The following is a 17,784-nucleotide window of genomic DNA, read 5'->3' as shown; positions in this document are numbered from 1 at the left end:
TAACGTTAAAATAAGGAAGGCTACATCTCACAACATATGCGAATGCTAAGTAAACGATTAACGTTACCTATGAAGTATTACCTTAAGAGAGAGATGGTTAAGGTTAGGATAAGGGCAATGGGAAGGCTACATCTTGTTACTTATGTTTAATGCTAGATTAGCAATTAGCTATCGTTAGCTATGAAAAGTATTACATTGAATGAGAGGCAGAATGTTAGGATGAGGGTAATGGGAAGGCTACATCTCGTCACTTATGCTAATGCTAACTTCACAATTAGCTTACATTAGCTTTGAAGTATTACGTTGAAAGAGAGGGGGTTAGAATAAGGGTAATGAAAACTTAGCGATTACCTGGCTTTGAAGTATCAGATTAAAAGAAAGGTATTTAATGTTAGGATAAAGGTAATGGGAAGGCTACCTCTCGTTACTTATGTTTAATGCTAGGTTAGCAATTAGCTATCGTTAGCTATGAAAAGTATTACATTGAATGAGAGGCAGTTAATGTTAGGATGAGAGTATTGGGAAGGCTACATCTCGTCACTTATGCTAATGCTAAGTTAGCAATTAGCTTACATTAGCTTTGAAGTATTACGTTGAAAGGGTGGTAGGGTAATGAAAACTTAGCGATTAGCTAGCTTTGAAGTATCAGATTAAAAGAAAGGTAGTTAACGTTAGGATAAAAGTAATGGGAAGGCTATATTACTTATGCAAATGCTAAGTTAGCAAGTAGCTTATATTAGCTAGGAAGTATTACGTTAAAAGAGAGGTGGTTAAGGTTAGGATAAGTGTAATGGGAAGGCTACATCTTGTCACTTATGCTAATGCTAAGTTAGCAATTAGCTAGCTTGTTAAAACAGATGTTGACAGTTTTCCTTTGGGGACGTAATTTACAGTTTAAAAGAAGGTAATAAATCATAATACTATATCGCAATATTTTATCGCAATACTCAGCATATCGCAACATATTTAAAAATCACAATAATATCGTATCGTGGATCCTCTGGTGATTCCCACCCCTGGTGACTGTAAGCAACACAACATATCTCTCTGTCTCACAGTCAAACATTATTACAATGTTGACAGATAACAATTTGAATCAAACAGTATTCTCTACAGGATTTACGTCATGAATTTAACATAAGTGATATGCCAATGATTATATGGGGGATGAAATATTCTTTTAAAGGTGCAGTCAGCTGTTTTAATACATTACACTTTTTATCAAATTCAGCAGTTATCACCTAATAGAACAAGAGGGACGGTAAATGACAGGAGGGTGTATTTGTTTATGTGTGAGTTCACCTGACTCCACCTTTAAAGCTGTACAAAGTCTTTTAAAGAGCTTTCCACCCTCACACCTGCTCTGCCCCTCGCTTCTGAAGAACCTGCATTATTAGAAACCTTTGGTGAGAAACATCGTGCTGCAGGTTTACAGTACGCCTCTGAAACTGGGAATGTTTCAAACAAAGTCGAGGGGAAGGCGAAGGAAGGAAAGATTTATTTTTTACTCGCCTAAATGGCAAATGTCAATTCTGTGATGCCACCACGTCTGACACACACACTCACATCCGTCTGTAATTTTACCTCAGAGCGAGAGCGAGCAACAAACAACAAAAATAACAACAAACAATAACAAATAACAAATAACAACCCCCGTCTGCAGCAGACACATCGTGGAGAAGCGAGGTTGTCACCTGACGGCAGCAAATCACCTCCAGACCAGATTCCTCAGGTCTATTACAGCCGGAAGGCGAGCAGGAGAGACGGCGGCGAGCAGGATGTGACCAGCAGGAGCATCGACTGGTTAAGGCTGAAGATTGGTGAGCGGACGGATCGATACGCTCGGAGCCTGGACAGAAGCTGGACGCTCAGAGAGAGGGGCCTGTGATTACTGCACAGAGAGAAAGAAAGAGAGAGAGAGAGAGATGGGACAATGGAGGGAAATACAGAGCAGAAATACTTCTATTAATTTATAGTTTCTGTGATTCCTGTAGAACCTGCAGGTAAACATGAAATGAAAAACAGCCAATCATGTTGTTTTCCCATGTGTCAAAATGTTGGTGATGAATGGTGGCACCTTCAAAGCTATGGTTTCTCTTTACTTAAAATGTGCATTGATTTAAAATGTATAAATGTAAAAGGGTTCTGACCTGAAATAAAACACAAAACACAAGTGAAGTTTGCAATGACAATAATAATCAGTGAATTAAAAAATGAAGAAATGGTAGTCCTCGCATTTTAAACAACTATTATATTATTAGGAAAAAGATTTATTTTGAATAGAAAGGATAGGAGCGATTAACATTCTTCTGTTTTCTTTCCCTTTTAAAACATTTCGTTATGTTTGAAGACATTATTGCTCCAAGGCAGGAAACTGAATGACTATGATAAAAGATGGAACAGATTAAGGCCAAGTTCAGAAGAAGGATGATAATGACATCATTATTTAGTTGTTTTCGGCTGTTTTGTTTTGTTTTTGTGTGTCCGTGATTTGTCCCTTTCCTTCCTTTTACCACCGAATGTCTACGTCAGCTGTTTATGATGTGTTATAGAGTAGTTGTGTTATTTGCATTTGTATTATTCAAATAAATCATAAAAAGTAAAGTTTGAGGGGAAAACTAAAAAACAAACAAGGGAACATTTTAGAAACTAGCGAGGCACTCATAAAGCGCAGACCTTGGCCAAGGCAACAACAAACCGATTCACTGAGGTTTCACGCCAACTGGCAATTGTTTTAAATTGCGGAAATATGTAAAATTGGCAAACTTGTGTATGGTCTGACCTATCTGATGTTATTTTTGGTAGAACACTGCTGCGTTTCCAGCTGCAAAGTGGTGTGTTTTTCAGTGACGCATCCCGGCATTTTCAACTGCCTTTATGCCACTTAAATGGAGTGTTTTTAGAAGCACATCAGTGTATTACCAGCACCATTCCCTTGTGCAGCACAAACAGTATTTCCAGCAGCCACTGTGTAGCCAAAGCTGGTTGCTTTTCAGAGACACATACTGGCATTTCCAGCTGTGTTTATGCCACTAAAATGGGGTGTTTCTTAGTAACACATTGCTGTATTGCCAGCAGCATTTTCAGCAGCCATCGTGCAGCCAAAACAGGGTGTTTTTTAACCACAAATCCCTGTGTTTCAAGCTGCATTTATGCTACCGATTCTATTTTTAGAGCCACATGACTATTTTTTCCAGCAGCATTTATGGGAGCCATTGTGTAGCCAAAGCTGGTTGCTTTTTCGTGACACATACTGGCATTTTCAGCAGCCATCGTGCCACCAAAATGGGGTGTTTTTTAGAGCCACATGGCTATTTTTTCCAGCAGCGGTTTCAGGAGCCATTAGAAAGCAAAAACGAGGTGTTTTTAGCGACATATTGCTGTATTTCTAGCGGGAAAGTGAGGCATTTCTATCTGCAATCATGCGACCAAAATGGAGTAACTTCTTACCAAAAGAGTGATTACTCAGCGACACACTGCAGTGTTTCCAGCTGCGTTTGTGCCACAAAAGGGGTGTTTCTTTGCAAATCCAATGTATTTCCAGTGCCATTTTTGGCACCAACTGTCACACCAAAACCAGTATTTTTTTGCCAAAACATGAACCTTTTCTAGCCATAACCAAGTGTTTTTTGTGCCTAACATGACCATACATCAATCACAGTATTGTTGAATTGTAAACTTTCAACATATCCGCTGCATAATAATGTACAAACACTGCAGAAATCTCACTGCCAGTTGGACTACTTGCAAGCTACTGTTTTCTTTAGTTTGTGGCTCAACAGGTAAATAAAAAAATCCAAACCGTCCTGCACTCTGTATTGTTACCACGCAGCCTCAAACACAACCACTCTAACCATAACCATTTGCTCTTGATATCTCAGCAGGTCCTCGCCCCCAATTACTCAGCACTGTTAAATTGTACACACCTGATGCAGGGGGTTCCAACCAGGAAGTTATTGCAAACAAACATATTGTGATTCAGTCTATAGTCCAGTCTTCTATGCCACTCTACAAGCACAGCCACTGTTGGCTACATGTCTGGATATATGTCCAGAACTATTAGCATTATGTCAAAATACGGATGTGCCTAGCTGAAGCCTCGTCATCTCAGCTGCGCATTTATTATGTAGCCTACTTACTTACTTACAGCACATTGCAAGAAAAAGCATGAAAAGTTAATCCTGAAAGACAATTACGCTACTTACAGTGTGACATGTTCTCCTGCACAAGACTAAAATGACTACAGGAGGTTGTGATGCTAATTTCAATATTCTAGAGCTTTTGCTAACTCAATTTGATGAACTTCAGATTTTAAAAATGGGACAACGAAACGTTTGTGCACCATCGTACAAACAGTGTTTTTGTAGTTTTTGAGGCAGTTTGGTGACAAAGAGCTTAAAGGACACAAACCCAGATGACACACAGGGGAACGTGTGTGTGTGTGTGTGTGTGTTTGTGTGTGTCTGACCTTGACACTGACAGAGCTTTAGCCTTAGGCCTGTCCTTTAGCTGGGGGGGAACACACACACACACACACACACACACACAAACATGCTCAAATAAACACACGCACCCTTACACTGAAACACACATAGGCTACACGATGGAGATGCACAGTTGACACACACATGCATATACAGGGACACATGAAAGTATGCACAGATATCGTCGGTTGCACACACGCACGCACACACACACACACACACACACACAGTTCCCAGTGTAGCCAGCAGGGCTGTGGCTCATTAATATTGCATTGATTGGACAGAGAGGAGCAGTGGACTGGAAGAACCGTGTGTGTGTGTGTGTGTGTGTGTGTGTTGGGTTAGAGGAGACAGGAAGGAGAGAGGAGGAGCGTGAGACAAACAGATGGAGATTTGGGACGAGGACCGACAAAAAAAGTCTCTAGACTAAGACGTTTGATAAATTCATCTCATGCAGTTAAGACTGTAACTGACCTGGCGTTTAGCCGACATCTGACATTACAGGGCCTTAAACCTTTCAGTAAGTTAGATTTAATACTCTTTATCACCACTCAGAATGAAATTCAAGAACAATTACAATTTACTGTGTTAGTTTTATATAATAAGCACTATTTTTCCACAGTTAAAGCATCAGTATTGCGCATTCTACAAAATACTGGAAAATTATGAACTTCCTTAAGCATACTGTCTTAATCAGACAGGAGACAGCAGCACACAGGAAATGAGGGACAGCAACAAAGGTTCCAAGCTGTACTCAAACCTGCATCATACACCTAAAGGCCACCAACAAGCCCTACAGCACTTTCCATAACAAAAGTTTCAAGCTCTCTGTCAGTGAAAAATAACCACAGCTGGCAACAGTTATGCACGCAACAGTGCGTAACTGAACACATTTTTCAATACCCTCATCACTTCATTACAATCTTAATTTTCTGTCAACTAGGCTACATAACGCCCTGGACACACCGGACGCGTTAGTGCCGTCCGGTGTGTCCAGGGCAAAGCCTAATGGCACGGATGTGTGGATGTCTGTTCATCTTTTCGTTCATGTCCTTATTAATGCACACTTTATAACTTGCTTGTTGGATTTACTAAAAACGAACGAATGAAAACTAAATGTCTTTGAATATCTTTATTATCATTTAAAAACGAAAATTAAAATGGCCGGTAAAAATAGATTATGACCAGATTTTTATGACCCTGTCGGTCAAAATGACCGGTGACGAAAAAGTCTAGCACAACGTCTGCACTGCAGCATCAGAAATTAAAATCTTAATCAAATTTAAGTTAACTGTAACAATATATTTGATAAAAGAACTAAAGACATTTTGAAACAAATAAAGGCCTTTTTTTGTATTTGAATGTCTGTATTTTACCTTAATCTTGATGTATGTTTTAATCTCTTTCTAATGGACTTTAAGTCTGACAATAAAGATAAACTGAACTAAAAAAAAAACCTTATAGGAATCTGCAGATACTCCGCACTAAATGTGATTATTCAAATACTTAAAGTCAACAAACAGACTCTGTTAAAAACTAACCGTCAAAAATTACAGTTTATTCTTATTACTTAAAGTCTCCAAATCACAGTCTGCAAAACAATTAGATCTGAGTTTTGCTTCCAAACACTATTAAATAGAAAAAACACTGAACAAAGCTGTAACAAATTTCCAGTGTCATTTCATTTCTTACCCAAATTAGGAAATAAAAATAAACGAACACACCAACAAATTAATAGAACAATCCTGTCTTTTTTTGTTTTAAATCTATTCTCTTAATTTTTTTCTTGAGCAAAATTGAAAAGTTCACTCTCTCAAACTTCCTTCTACACAGAATCTTATCAGGCTCAAAGCTCAAAGCTCCAAAATACCGATCCCACTGTCGAGAATGCTGATCAGGACAAGTGACTTTTAGTGGATAAAAAAGCAAAAGTTAACTGCAGGTTTTTGACAGGAAGTGAACTCTAGTCTTGACAGACAGTAGAAGTAACGAAGGGACGGGGGATTATAAAAGACAGGGAAAGGAAAGAAGGGATAGGTGACGGAGGAGAGGATGCAAGGAGGAAAGAGAAAGTGAAAGGCGACTGAGTTAGGGAAGGTGGGTTGAAGAAAGAAACGAAGGGATGGAGGAAGAGGAGGAAAATGAAGTGAGGTAAAGCTGAAACAGCAATGGAGAAAATGAAAGAGGGATAGGAAGAGAGGAAACACAACAAAGGGAAAGGAAGAATTTTGGAAGGAGACGAGGAATTAAACACAGAAGAGGGAAAAGGAGGATGTGAGTAGGGAAGAAGGGATGGAGGAAGAAGATGAAAGATTAAGAGAAGAAAGGATGGATGGAGGAAGTGAAGCAGAGATCAAGGAAGGGGGGACAGGATAGAGAGGAGCGATGGGGAAGGCAATATGAGGCTGATGAAGGAAACGACAAATGGGAGTGGGAAGTAGGGATGGGTGGCGGAGAGGAGGAAGGAGGAAAGAAAGATGGAGAAACACAGACTGGCATGAGGATAGATGGGGTGGAGGGATGAAGGGAGTGACAGGAAGGAAGGAAAGGATTGATGGAGGAGATGAGGACATGGAAGTAGGAAGACCGAGGGAGGAAGGAAAGGAAAGATGAAAGGAGAGACAAAGGGAAGGATGGAGGGAGGGATGAAGGAGACAGGGGAGGTGAGAAGACAATTAAAACAGTCAACAGGCACTTTGGATTCCCCTGACTGCATCTCATCATTACATCACACACACACACACACACACACACACACACACAAACACAGTTTACAGGCGAAGTGAGACGAGCGGGCCAGACACGAAGCTCTTTGGTTGCCGCGGGAAACACTTCCTTGTTTGCCCTAACGCCCTCACTTCCTGTCCGCTGAGACGTTTAGAGAGCTGTGTGTGTTCGTGTGTGTGTGTGTGCGTGCGTGTGTGTGTGTAGTTTTTATGTTGCATGGCTAATTTTGACAGCATGGGAATGAGAGAGTAAGTAATGGTCCCGGCAGACAGTGTATGTGCGTGTGTGTGTGTGTGTGTGTGTGTGTGTGTCCAGAGAGTTCCATCCATTAGTGATAATGGGGAAACAGAGCTGCTATTAGCTGTTAATGGACAAACACACAACCACACTACAGGCTTCCTTTTCTCTCTCACACACACACACACACAGCTGCCTCCACAGTAAAGTGAGAGCTCATTCAAGTCGGTAGAAATTCTGTTTTAGCGAGATGAAAATGTGTTCCATCTTCACGTCCTACTTATCCAATATTTGACCCACTTAGACCCTCGGAGCCGTGGAGCCAAAGCACGGCGGTCTAAACCAGTGCATCTCAACCTTTATTGGGTACCAGGCCCTCCTTGATGAGCCGACATGCCTCAGGGGCCCTCTCTGTGAGAAACATGGCTCATAAGCATGTTTATGACTCCACGTGTACATGTAAAGTACTGTGACTGTTACAAACCACACAAAGTCATGTCCGATTGAGCCTCCTGTTTGAACAGAGTCGGCCATTGTTCGGAGAACCTACAGCCAGCGTATAGGTGTGTTGATGACATCTATAAAATGTGACTGCCATGTAACTGGAAGAAAACAAACATCTGACGGTGATGAGGAAGAATCATTTACACAGCCTGGCCAATGACAACAAAGGAACTCATAATACAAACTATAATTACCACCTCGTGGTTGTACGCCTCCACGAACCCGACAAGTTTCTCTCACAGTTTCCATCCATGTCAGTGAAAACATGGATGCTGCACACACAGCAGATCTACACAATCAGCACAGTTTCAAGATTCGAGTCACCAATTCAGTATCTGACCAAATGTCTCCCCTTCTGTTCCTGAGATATGACGCTGAGTAATGGCCAGAAAAGCATTTTATGTTGAACATTATGATGTCACAGTGAAGTTGACCTTTGACCTTTTGGATCTGCAATGTCATCACTTCATAATTTTGTCCCATTTCTGCAAAATGTTGTCATGAGTAGCATATCAATCCTTGAGTTATGGTCAAAAATATGTTGTGTGAGGTCACAATGACCTTGACATTTGATCTTCGAAGACCAAACTCTAATCAGTTACCCCTATGGGCCCCAACAACACAAAGTGCGTCCAAATTCACACCTGTTCTTCTCTATTGATTTTGGTGCATCATAGCGAGAAACCACGCGTATCACGTGAAACAGCAGAACTGTAGCTTTCCGACAAGACCAAGCACTTGTCGGTAGTCCAATGTTTTCACAGCGAAAAAAAATGATAAAGTTACACTAAAATTATGTATAACAGAGCTTTCATACAGCTCTGCACACACATTACTCTTAGATGGATTACTCGCGAATGCAGGCTCGCACAGAAATGCCACGCATATCACATGAAAGCACAGGAGCAGAGCTTTCCAGTGATGCCACACACATCATTGTGCTGTCATCCCATCACGCTATAAATACAGATCAATTGACTACAAAATAAAAACCTGATGAATTTCTTTACAATCCATTATAGAGCTCGTAAGTTGCGTGTTTCCGTTTCCGGTACATGTGACCTTAAAAATCGATTTCTCATAATGTGTTTCAATGGCTAGATGAAAATTATTTTCTGGTCCCGTTTGAATTGTGCCATGAATTTCACATATGTTGTTTGTGAATTTTTAATATATTTTTCGTGCAAAGAAGGCTACAATTTAGCGGGAAGAAGTTTGATACTGTCAGGTTTTGTGTGAGAGCGCTTTGTGGACTGCAGCTCGTCGCTGCTCTCGACCCGTATGATATACGTCACCACTCACACTCGAAACACAGCTGTGTCTCTGGTACACTTCACCGCCTTCTTCCAAGGAGAGGACAAAAGCCTTAAGTGTGGCGAAAACCACTACAAGTCTGGACACGTGGAAAGTTTCAGCTACGTCAGCATCTTGATCTGATGGCTCCGTAGATCGTGGCAGAAGACTGAAGAATCATACAATAAACTGTCAAACTCTTAACATGAAAAAATATTATTTAGACCCACACAAAACATTTGTGTAATCCAAGGCATTTAATGACTGGGGCCAGAAAATAATAATTTTCTCTCCATTGACTCCCATTCATATTTTCCGAGCCTAGAGGTCTGATGGGGGTCTACCAGAAGGGGCGTGACTTATGAGCTCTATACAGATCTTGTTATCAGTCACTTCATATAGTGAGGAATAATATTATTACTATTCTTCTATGATCTTAGATGTAAATATTTCATGTTTCTTTCAGATAAAACACATTTTTGACTTGTGAATGAGTCAATGGAATTTCTTGCAATAATGAAAAAATACTGTCAATCATGTCCGCCTGGCACAAACCACATGTTCTGGACAGCTGTGAAGTGACAGAATGTCCCACCATCATGGTTCTTATATTGCCAGATTCCAGAGAGTCTCCCCTCTTCATATATGGCAGAATATGTCAACTTCCAACTTGCTATGGTGAGATACATGTAAACATGTAAGAATTTAGTAACACAGATTTGTTTGTTTTTTTCATTTATATAGAAATTAATATAAAATACAGGCACATAGAAGGACATGATATAGCATGTGTATGTAGCCTTTATAATGACTGTGATATGAGCTTCAAAGTAAAGGCAGTAAAAATACCCCCAAAAAGGCCTAGGGCCCAATTACCTGTTGAGTCAAAGTGGACATTTGTGCAACATTTGAAGAAATTTTCTCAAGGTGTTCTCGGGATACTGTGTTCACAAGAAGGCATCGGGCGAGGTCACAGTGACCTTGATGTTTCACCTTTGACGAGTAAATTCTAATCAGTTTATCCTTGACTCACATCTGTTGGTGAGTCTGTGCCTGTTGGGAATTATAGGCTCTGATTGTTAAAGACTTCTGACAGCCTGAAAGGTGACACAAGAAGAAATAATATGAGATTTCGATTGATAGGATCTCAAATCATCACAACTTTTAAATCAAAATTGTAGAATCAGTTAATCCATGTTTTAAACTGTTTTAAATGTCCTTTTATATTGAATTGCCTTGTTTGGTTTATGTCCATTATGTCTATTTCCATGTGCTAATAATGCCCTTATTCTAAAGCACTTTGTGCTGCATTTCTTATGTGAAAGGTGCTTTATAAACAAAGTTTATTATTGACACAAAGTGGATGTTTGTGCCAAATTTGGTGAAATTCCCCCAAGGTGTTCTTGAGAAACCACATTCCCAAGAATGAGACAGACCAGGTCACAGTGACGCTGACCTTTGACCACCAAAATCGAATCACTTCATTCTCGACTCCAAGTGGACGTTTGTGCCAAGTTTTGGAGATGACCAGTAAACATAATGAGAGTCTGACTGTGAGCACGTGCAGTAACAGAACCATGACAGCATTAATCAGGCAGCAGTTACAGTCGGTACCTTTTGATTTTCTCTCAACTTTCTTCTGCTCCTCACCTCCTAAATTCTCATCCCTCCTTCACTGCCCTCTAACCTCCTCTGCTCCTTCCCTCATTATGTCCCCATTTTTTCTGTCCTCTTCCACTTTCTTATATTCCCTCGTCCCTTTCCGTCTTCCTCCTCTGCAGCTTTTTCTTTGTCTTTTCCTTGACATTTTCCTCCCTTACCTTGTCCCTTACAATTTTTCCCCATTTTGCTTTATCTCCCCTCTCCCTTTTCCCTCCCCTCCTTCTCCACCCGCATCTCCTTTCTCCTCCATCCTCTAACTGCCATTTTCTTTCAGCTCTCTTCCACTTGAGGGAGAACCCTCCTCCTCTATCCATTTTCTTTCCCCCTCCTTTTTACATCTTCCTATTTCTTCGTCCCTTTTTTCCCTCACTCTTCCTCCGCCTACTCTCCTGTTTTCCACTTCCCTCCCTCACCACCTCAGTTTTCAACTGTCTCCTTTTACCTATTTAATCTTCCTCCTCTTTTGCACCATCAACCCTCTTCCTCCCAATTTATCCTCTCACCTCTCCTATTTTCCGTCTTTCTCCTCTTCCCCCTCCTCTTTTGCTCAGTCCCTCTCCTCCCTCCTATCTTCCTTCTGTCTCCTTTCCTTTTCTCCTCTTCCTCTTCATCTGCTTTTGTCCCTCCTCTTTCTTGTCATCTTCTCCCCCCCTTTTCTCCACATTTCCTCCCTGTTTTATCCTCTTTCCTCTCTCCTCACCTGCTTCTTGTCTTCCTCCACTTTCCTCCCTCTTCTTCACCCTTCTCCTTGTCCTCATGTCTCCTCTCCCACTCTCCTCATCCTGTCTTCATCTACTTTTGTCCCTCCTCTTTTTCTCCATCTTCTTCCTCCCCATTCTCCCCATTTCCTCCCTATTTTTTAGCCCCTTTCCTCTCTCCTCTTCTGTTTTTTTGTCCTTCCCCACTTTTCTCCCCCCTCTTCATCTCAGTTCCTCTTCTTCACCCCTTCTCCTCCCTCCTACCTTTCCTACTCTCCTATTCCTGTCTTCATCTACTTTCATCCCCCCTCTTTTCTCCATCTTCTTCCTCCCCCTTTCCTCTCTCCTCTTCTGTTTACTGTCCTCCCCCACATTCCCGTCTTTGTCCATTTTTCTTCCTCTTCTTATGCTCCATCTTCTTCCTTCCCCTCTTCATCACCCCATTTTACCCTTTCTCCCCTCTTCCTTTCCTCCTCCTCCTGTTTTCTCCGTCTCCCTCCATAACTCCTCCACCCCCAATAGTTCTCCTCCTCCTCTCCTACCTCCTCATTCCTTTTCTCCCCCTTCCCCTCTTCCTTTTCTCTACCTCTCTGTTTTCCTGCTCCTCTTTTTTCTCCATGTTTTCCCTCCTCTTCCACCCTTACTCCTCCACCCCTGATAGTCCTCCTCCTGCTCCCCTTTACCTACTTCCTCCCTTTTTGTCCTCTTCTCTCCTCCTCCTCCCTTCCTATGTTCTCTCTTTCTCCCCATTTCCTTCTCTTTCCTCCCTCCTTTCCTGGTTTTTCTCCTCTCTCCTCCTCCTCCTCCCCTCCATCCCGCCCTAACCCCCCTCCCCCTCCTCACCTCCTCCTCCCTCCCTCCTATTAAGGTCAGGATGGTGCTAAGTGTCTATCAGTGCTGATGAGGCTCAGGAGACTCCTTTGTTCTGAATGAGGGTGAAAATTTGAAACAGCCACAAGAGCGAATAGCACAACTCCCCCCCTCTTCATCACCCCGCACCCCACCTCCATCCCCTCATCCCTCCATCCTTCATCCCGTCGTCCGATCAATCGCTCCTTCTCCCTAACAACTCTATTGATCAGATGCACTAACAACATCTTTCATTTATTAATTATGAGAGAAAGTCTTCCTGGGATTTCTCCCTCTCAGTTTGTTCTCCTGACCTCCCCTCCTCCTCCCTGCTCCCTACATCCATCTGCCCATCCCTCCATTTTAGGGCTCTAATATCCCTAATTTTCAATGTCTTTCATAATAACATGTTCTCATGGTTGTTCTTTATATTGTAGGAAACCAAGTTTTAGTTTTGATTCAGATTTTTCTTGAGATAAAGTAAAACCAGTTTCTGTTTTACGTTATAATTCTACTTGACTTCTGCTGTTTTCCTTGTTTCCTTTTTCTCCCTGCTTTTCCCTCAAATGCACATCTCATCTCTTTCATGTTCACGATGTGTCTGTGTGGAGTGGCGAGAGGAAAAGAGGGGCTCTCTGTCCCCTGCTGTAGAAGTTACATTTCTTTGCTACTTAATTACAACAGCAAACACACAATGTGACCCAAGTCAACTTTTTTAATAAACATAATAAAGAGAAGTTGTTAATGAATGTCATCTAAAGAAAATATGAATGAAACTGGCAATGCGTTTAATTTGTCTTCCTTTAAAGCCCCTACAAGGAACTTTCATTTTGAGTTGATTTTGGCGACCCTGTAGACAAGAGCGGTAGTGTTTTGCCGGAATGAAGCCTACATTTCCCATGAGCTCTAGCGCGTATTGTCGTAAAGACGCTTACCTGGCTCGCGCATGTGTTTGTTTTGGGGATGAATGAAACAACAAGACGGGAAAACTTTGCCCCCGCTCCTATCGGGGATCCCAGCTCACCTCTGCCGCGCCCCAGCTCCACCTCTCCGGCGTAAGCGCCACCGCTGCCTGGGTAAACACAGCGGTCAGGCTGTTGGCGAGCACTTCCACGGCTTCTTGGACTGAGTATGGAGCGATGCCTCGCCTCTTTATTTCTCGGCACTTGCTGGACCCTGCTGACGCCTGGCTGGTACCTGTCGTCGGCCCGGATGAGGTGTTCCAGCCCCGTGGCCCCTGCTCTCCTCGTCCCCGCTGGCGCGGGGTGAATCTGCGCAACCTGCGGCCTCTGTGTGTGGCTCCCCGGACAGCTAACGCCATGGACCCACCGGCTCCTGCCAGGATTGGGCTGGTAAATGCTAGATCGCTAGCGAACAAAACGTTTATCCTGAAGGATTTCCTGACTTTCCGAGGATTGGATTTTCTCTGTGTGACTGAGACGTGGCTGACTGCCGAGTCCAGTGCTTTCACAGAACTTTTACCCGATGATTGCTGCTATTTTAACTCCCCGCGGACGTCGGGTCGAGGAGGAGGAATAGCGACTATTTATAAGAGTCACTATAAATGTAAGCAGCTAGGTAAGATGACGTGTGCCGTCTGAGTGCCGTAAATCGTTTCGTCCTGGAAGCGACCTGGGGCGGACCCGGAGACAGTTTCCTAAAGGTATGGATATACACTATATAGAAATAGCTTATCTTCACACCGATGGTCTCATTTGCTGTTGTAGGTCACGCACAGACATCAGCAGAAACGAGAGACTTTTGCATATCCAGTTAAAAGTTCCTTGTAGCAGCTTTAATATCTACTCTTGCAACACAGTATCTGCTTGTAACCAGTGTTGGGAGTAACACGTTACAAAAGTAATGCATTACAGTAGTATATTAAGTTTTAGCAGTAATGAAACCAACATGATTTGGGGTCATTTTAAATGTACAATGTCACATAATGCCTTCCATACACAATAAACTATTTGTTGTTTTCATTTTTCATTCATCCACAAGCTACATGATAGGCCCAGAAGGGTGCCGGTGTTAGGCACATCTGGGTTATGTCAAACTGTGCGTTATCACATTCAGTGTGTTTTCATTAATACACCTGCAACCTCTACAACGTATCCCATTCTGCATTTGCGTCCTAAAGCTGCCCGAAAGCAGCGGGGATAAGGAGCTGGCCATCAGTTAGTTATTTCCTCATCCTGGTGATTGGCACATCTGGGTGATGTTAGTATATGTTGGATATGTTGGGAACCGGCAGCTGGGTCTTCCAGCTCTGGTGTTTTAATTTCCACAGTGTTTTTCTTGATGACCTGTTCTGCATGGGTATGTTTCTAGGACAACAATATCTTGACACTATCTTGACTTGACACTGAGGTAAAGCGCTCCAAGTGGCTGCACAAAAAAGGCAGAGTGCTATGTCAAAAGATGCCAGGTGCACATGGCCACATATGCTCTCTCCTTACTGAGAAGATCCGTGGTTTGATCCCCAGCTCCTCCAGTCGGCATGTCGAAGTATCCTTGGGCAAGATATTGAACCCAAATTGCTCCCGATGGCTGTGTATGGTGTGTGAGTGCTTATGAACAGTTACTGAGTATCAGGTGGCACCTTGTACAGTAGCCTCGGCCACCAGTGTGTGAATGTGTGACTGTGACGTAGTGTAAAAGCGCTTTGAGTGGTCGGAAGACTAGAGAGACGCTATACAAATGCAGTCCATTTACCACTGAGAACAGCTGAAAGAAGATGGTGGCGCTGAGAAAAAACGCTGTGTGGACTCAGGCCCTCAGCTGGTCACTTGACTTTTGCACTTTGCACCAATTTGGATTAATGGTTTTATCTGACAGGATTGTTTATTCTGTTTGGGATCACATGTGTTTGGCTATGATTATGTTGTGGTCTCATTGTGTTCGCTACTCTCTTGTTTTTACTGTGGATTTTACGTCTGGATCACTGGAACAATCAAATATCCCTGTGTGGGAAAATAAATCTGAATCTGAATCTCCTTGTTGTCCCCTCCGTGTTGTGTCCTCCTACAGTTGCGTTTCCAGACTCGGTGAGTCTTCATTGATTGGAGGAGCGAGCGCTGACAGACTGACAAATAGCCTTTTTATTAACGGCCTGTCTGTGCCTGGTAGCCAGAGATCGCAGAGAAGAACAATTCAATTCAGTTCAATAGACTTTATGTCTCCCTGCAGGGCCATTTTCATTACAGGCATAAAAACACTGATTAAAGACAAAAAATAGACATCGCTCTCATAAACTGAGCCTGTACCGCGGAGCAGTCTCTTCCTGAGGTCTACCTGCCTGCTCTCAGGCCTCATGTGTTCATAATGTTTATGGTCTGTTAGCTGACAGGACTGAGCAGAGCAGTCTGAGTGTGAGTCTGAGGAGCTCGTCAGGAGCAGAGAGGTGTTAAATTTGATCACTGCTCATCATCTGTTTTTCATCTTAAATAGTAACTGACTAATATTTGCTACACAAACAGTATGTTAACGTGACATTAGGGAAAACCAATGTATTGTGTAAGTCCGACTAAAACCGGACTTTTAAAATACAAGTAAACATACATGACTGAAATCGCACTGAATCAAATTTCTCAAAGTTGGACTAACACACCCAGAAAATGTGATTAGGAGTCGAATTTCTCTGCATGTATACAGTCAATCAGACTCAAACTGGTCTCGACACCCTGCAGATGCTCCACAGTTTCGCCCTGGGGTTTGACCCGGAAGTTGAATAGCGTTAAATGCATAGCAGAAGACGAAGCCGGTAACAACATGGAGAAATCTACATCCAGAGCCGTGCATTTTTGGACGGACAGAGCTGTAAAGTTGTCCACCATGGTACCAGTTAGCAGCTAGCCAACTCTAGCTAACTTGTTTGTCCATTGTTTGGTCTGTGACGTAATAGGTCAACAGGAAAAAGGTCCAATACTAACAAGCTGAAAGGGGGCATATCTCCACCTATCATAGAGGAGTCAGACATACTTCGGTCGTTAAATGGATTCCCCTCCTGTGCTTGTATACTGGGACAAGGACAGATCTCCAATTAAACAGTCGAGCTATAACCATAACTAAAGTAAATAAGGAAGCGTGTTCGGACAGCATTAGACACATGGATCAAATGTGCGATGAGTTTGTTGCTTGTGTGTGTGTGTGTGTGATCCTTGATTTTTGCGCCTAATGTTTTCTTTGGTATTGATTTTACTTGTTGGTAGTTTATTTTTATTTTATTTTTTATTTAACCTTCATTTAAATAGGCAAGTCATTAAGAACAAATTCTTATTTATAATGGCGGCCTGGCAAAAGGCAAGAGCCTCTTGAGGAGAAGGGGACAGGGATTAGAGGGGTATCAAAAGATAAAAGAAACAGCAACACATACAACGTGCATTACATAAAAGACAAACAGCATAAAGTGGCTAACAGAGAGCAGCATCACGTAGTACAGCAACAACAAAAATAGCGCACACATGCAGCAGGACGGACAATGCAACATCAGCAAAAATAAAACAAGTAATGCAACAAATAACAACAAATATACAAACAGACAAACAACAAATAGTAAGACAGACTGGCAGAGCAATAACAATAGCAGCAGGAACAAGAAGCATACAATGAGCAAACAGAAAGTAGCCGACAGACAGAAGTTTTAGAAAGAAATACTACTGGATCAAGAACAGTTGCATGTTTCAGTGAGAATGTCCAAAATCGTGTATATGTTTAGCTATCTGTTGAGATGTGGTGATACGAAGGTTGTTTTGACTGATAAACAGACCAGCGTCATATAATATGATTATGTGATGACATTTGTGTGGTCTGTAGGCTTTACAAATATGGTATATCAATACGTTTTGGCCACTCTAGAACCTTTGAGTTCTTTGAAGGATTCCTTATTCCCCTTTCTCAACAAAATCGTACTGTGTAATGTACACAGGTTTTTCAAACATGGGTAAACCCCCTAAAAATAGGCTATACACTCCTTTCCTGTTACCAGTAGGTGAGAGCTGCTCTGCAGCAGACGAGTATGCCTTTCTGTATGTCTGGGTTTTCTTTTTTGGTGAGTCACGTCGGCGTCAGGGACAGGCTGGAGAACAGGTAAACAGTAGACAGCACTATGAGACAACAACAACATCTCTTACCTATTTAGTCTCTCTCAAACTCGGTGCAGACTATTTGGATCAATGTTTGAGTGCTGCTTGGGGAAAGACGGACAGTGTTTTTTGATGGTGCGTTATTGCATCTCACCGGTTAAAGGGCTAAAATTAGCGTGTTCACCTGGGTGTTGTGTTCCCATCAATGCCGATCACAGCCGGAGGCGATAAATACTTCTGACTACT

At 42.2% G+C, this 17,784-nt stretch overlaps 1 long non-coding RNA gene across 1 annotated transcript in view; it reads right to left on the bottom strand.

Moving 5' to 3' along the window:
• Positions 1-312: 312 nt before the first annotated feature.
• Positions 313-17,784, bottom strand: part of LOC144458714 (uncharacterized) — a 100,073-nt gene continuing 82,601 nt past the window's right edge. Inside the window, exon 3 of the long non-coding RNA XR_013488098.1 lies at positions 313-1,891. This is a non-coding gene — a long non-coding RNA (uncharacterized LOC144458714). The remainder of the gene's footprint in view (positions 1,892-17,784) is intronic.

The sequence above is a fragment of the Epinephelus lanceolatus genome, chromosome 19 (assembly GCF_041903045.1).
Source record: "Epinephelus lanceolatus isolate andai-2023 chromosome 19, ASM4190304v1, whole genome shotgun sequence".
In the NCBI taxonomy this organism is placed as follows: domain Eukaryota; kingdom Metazoa; phylum Chordata; class Actinopteri; order Perciformes; family Serranidae; genus Epinephelus; species Epinephelus lanceolatus.
This window is presented reverse-complemented; position numbering and strand designations above follow the sequence as displayed.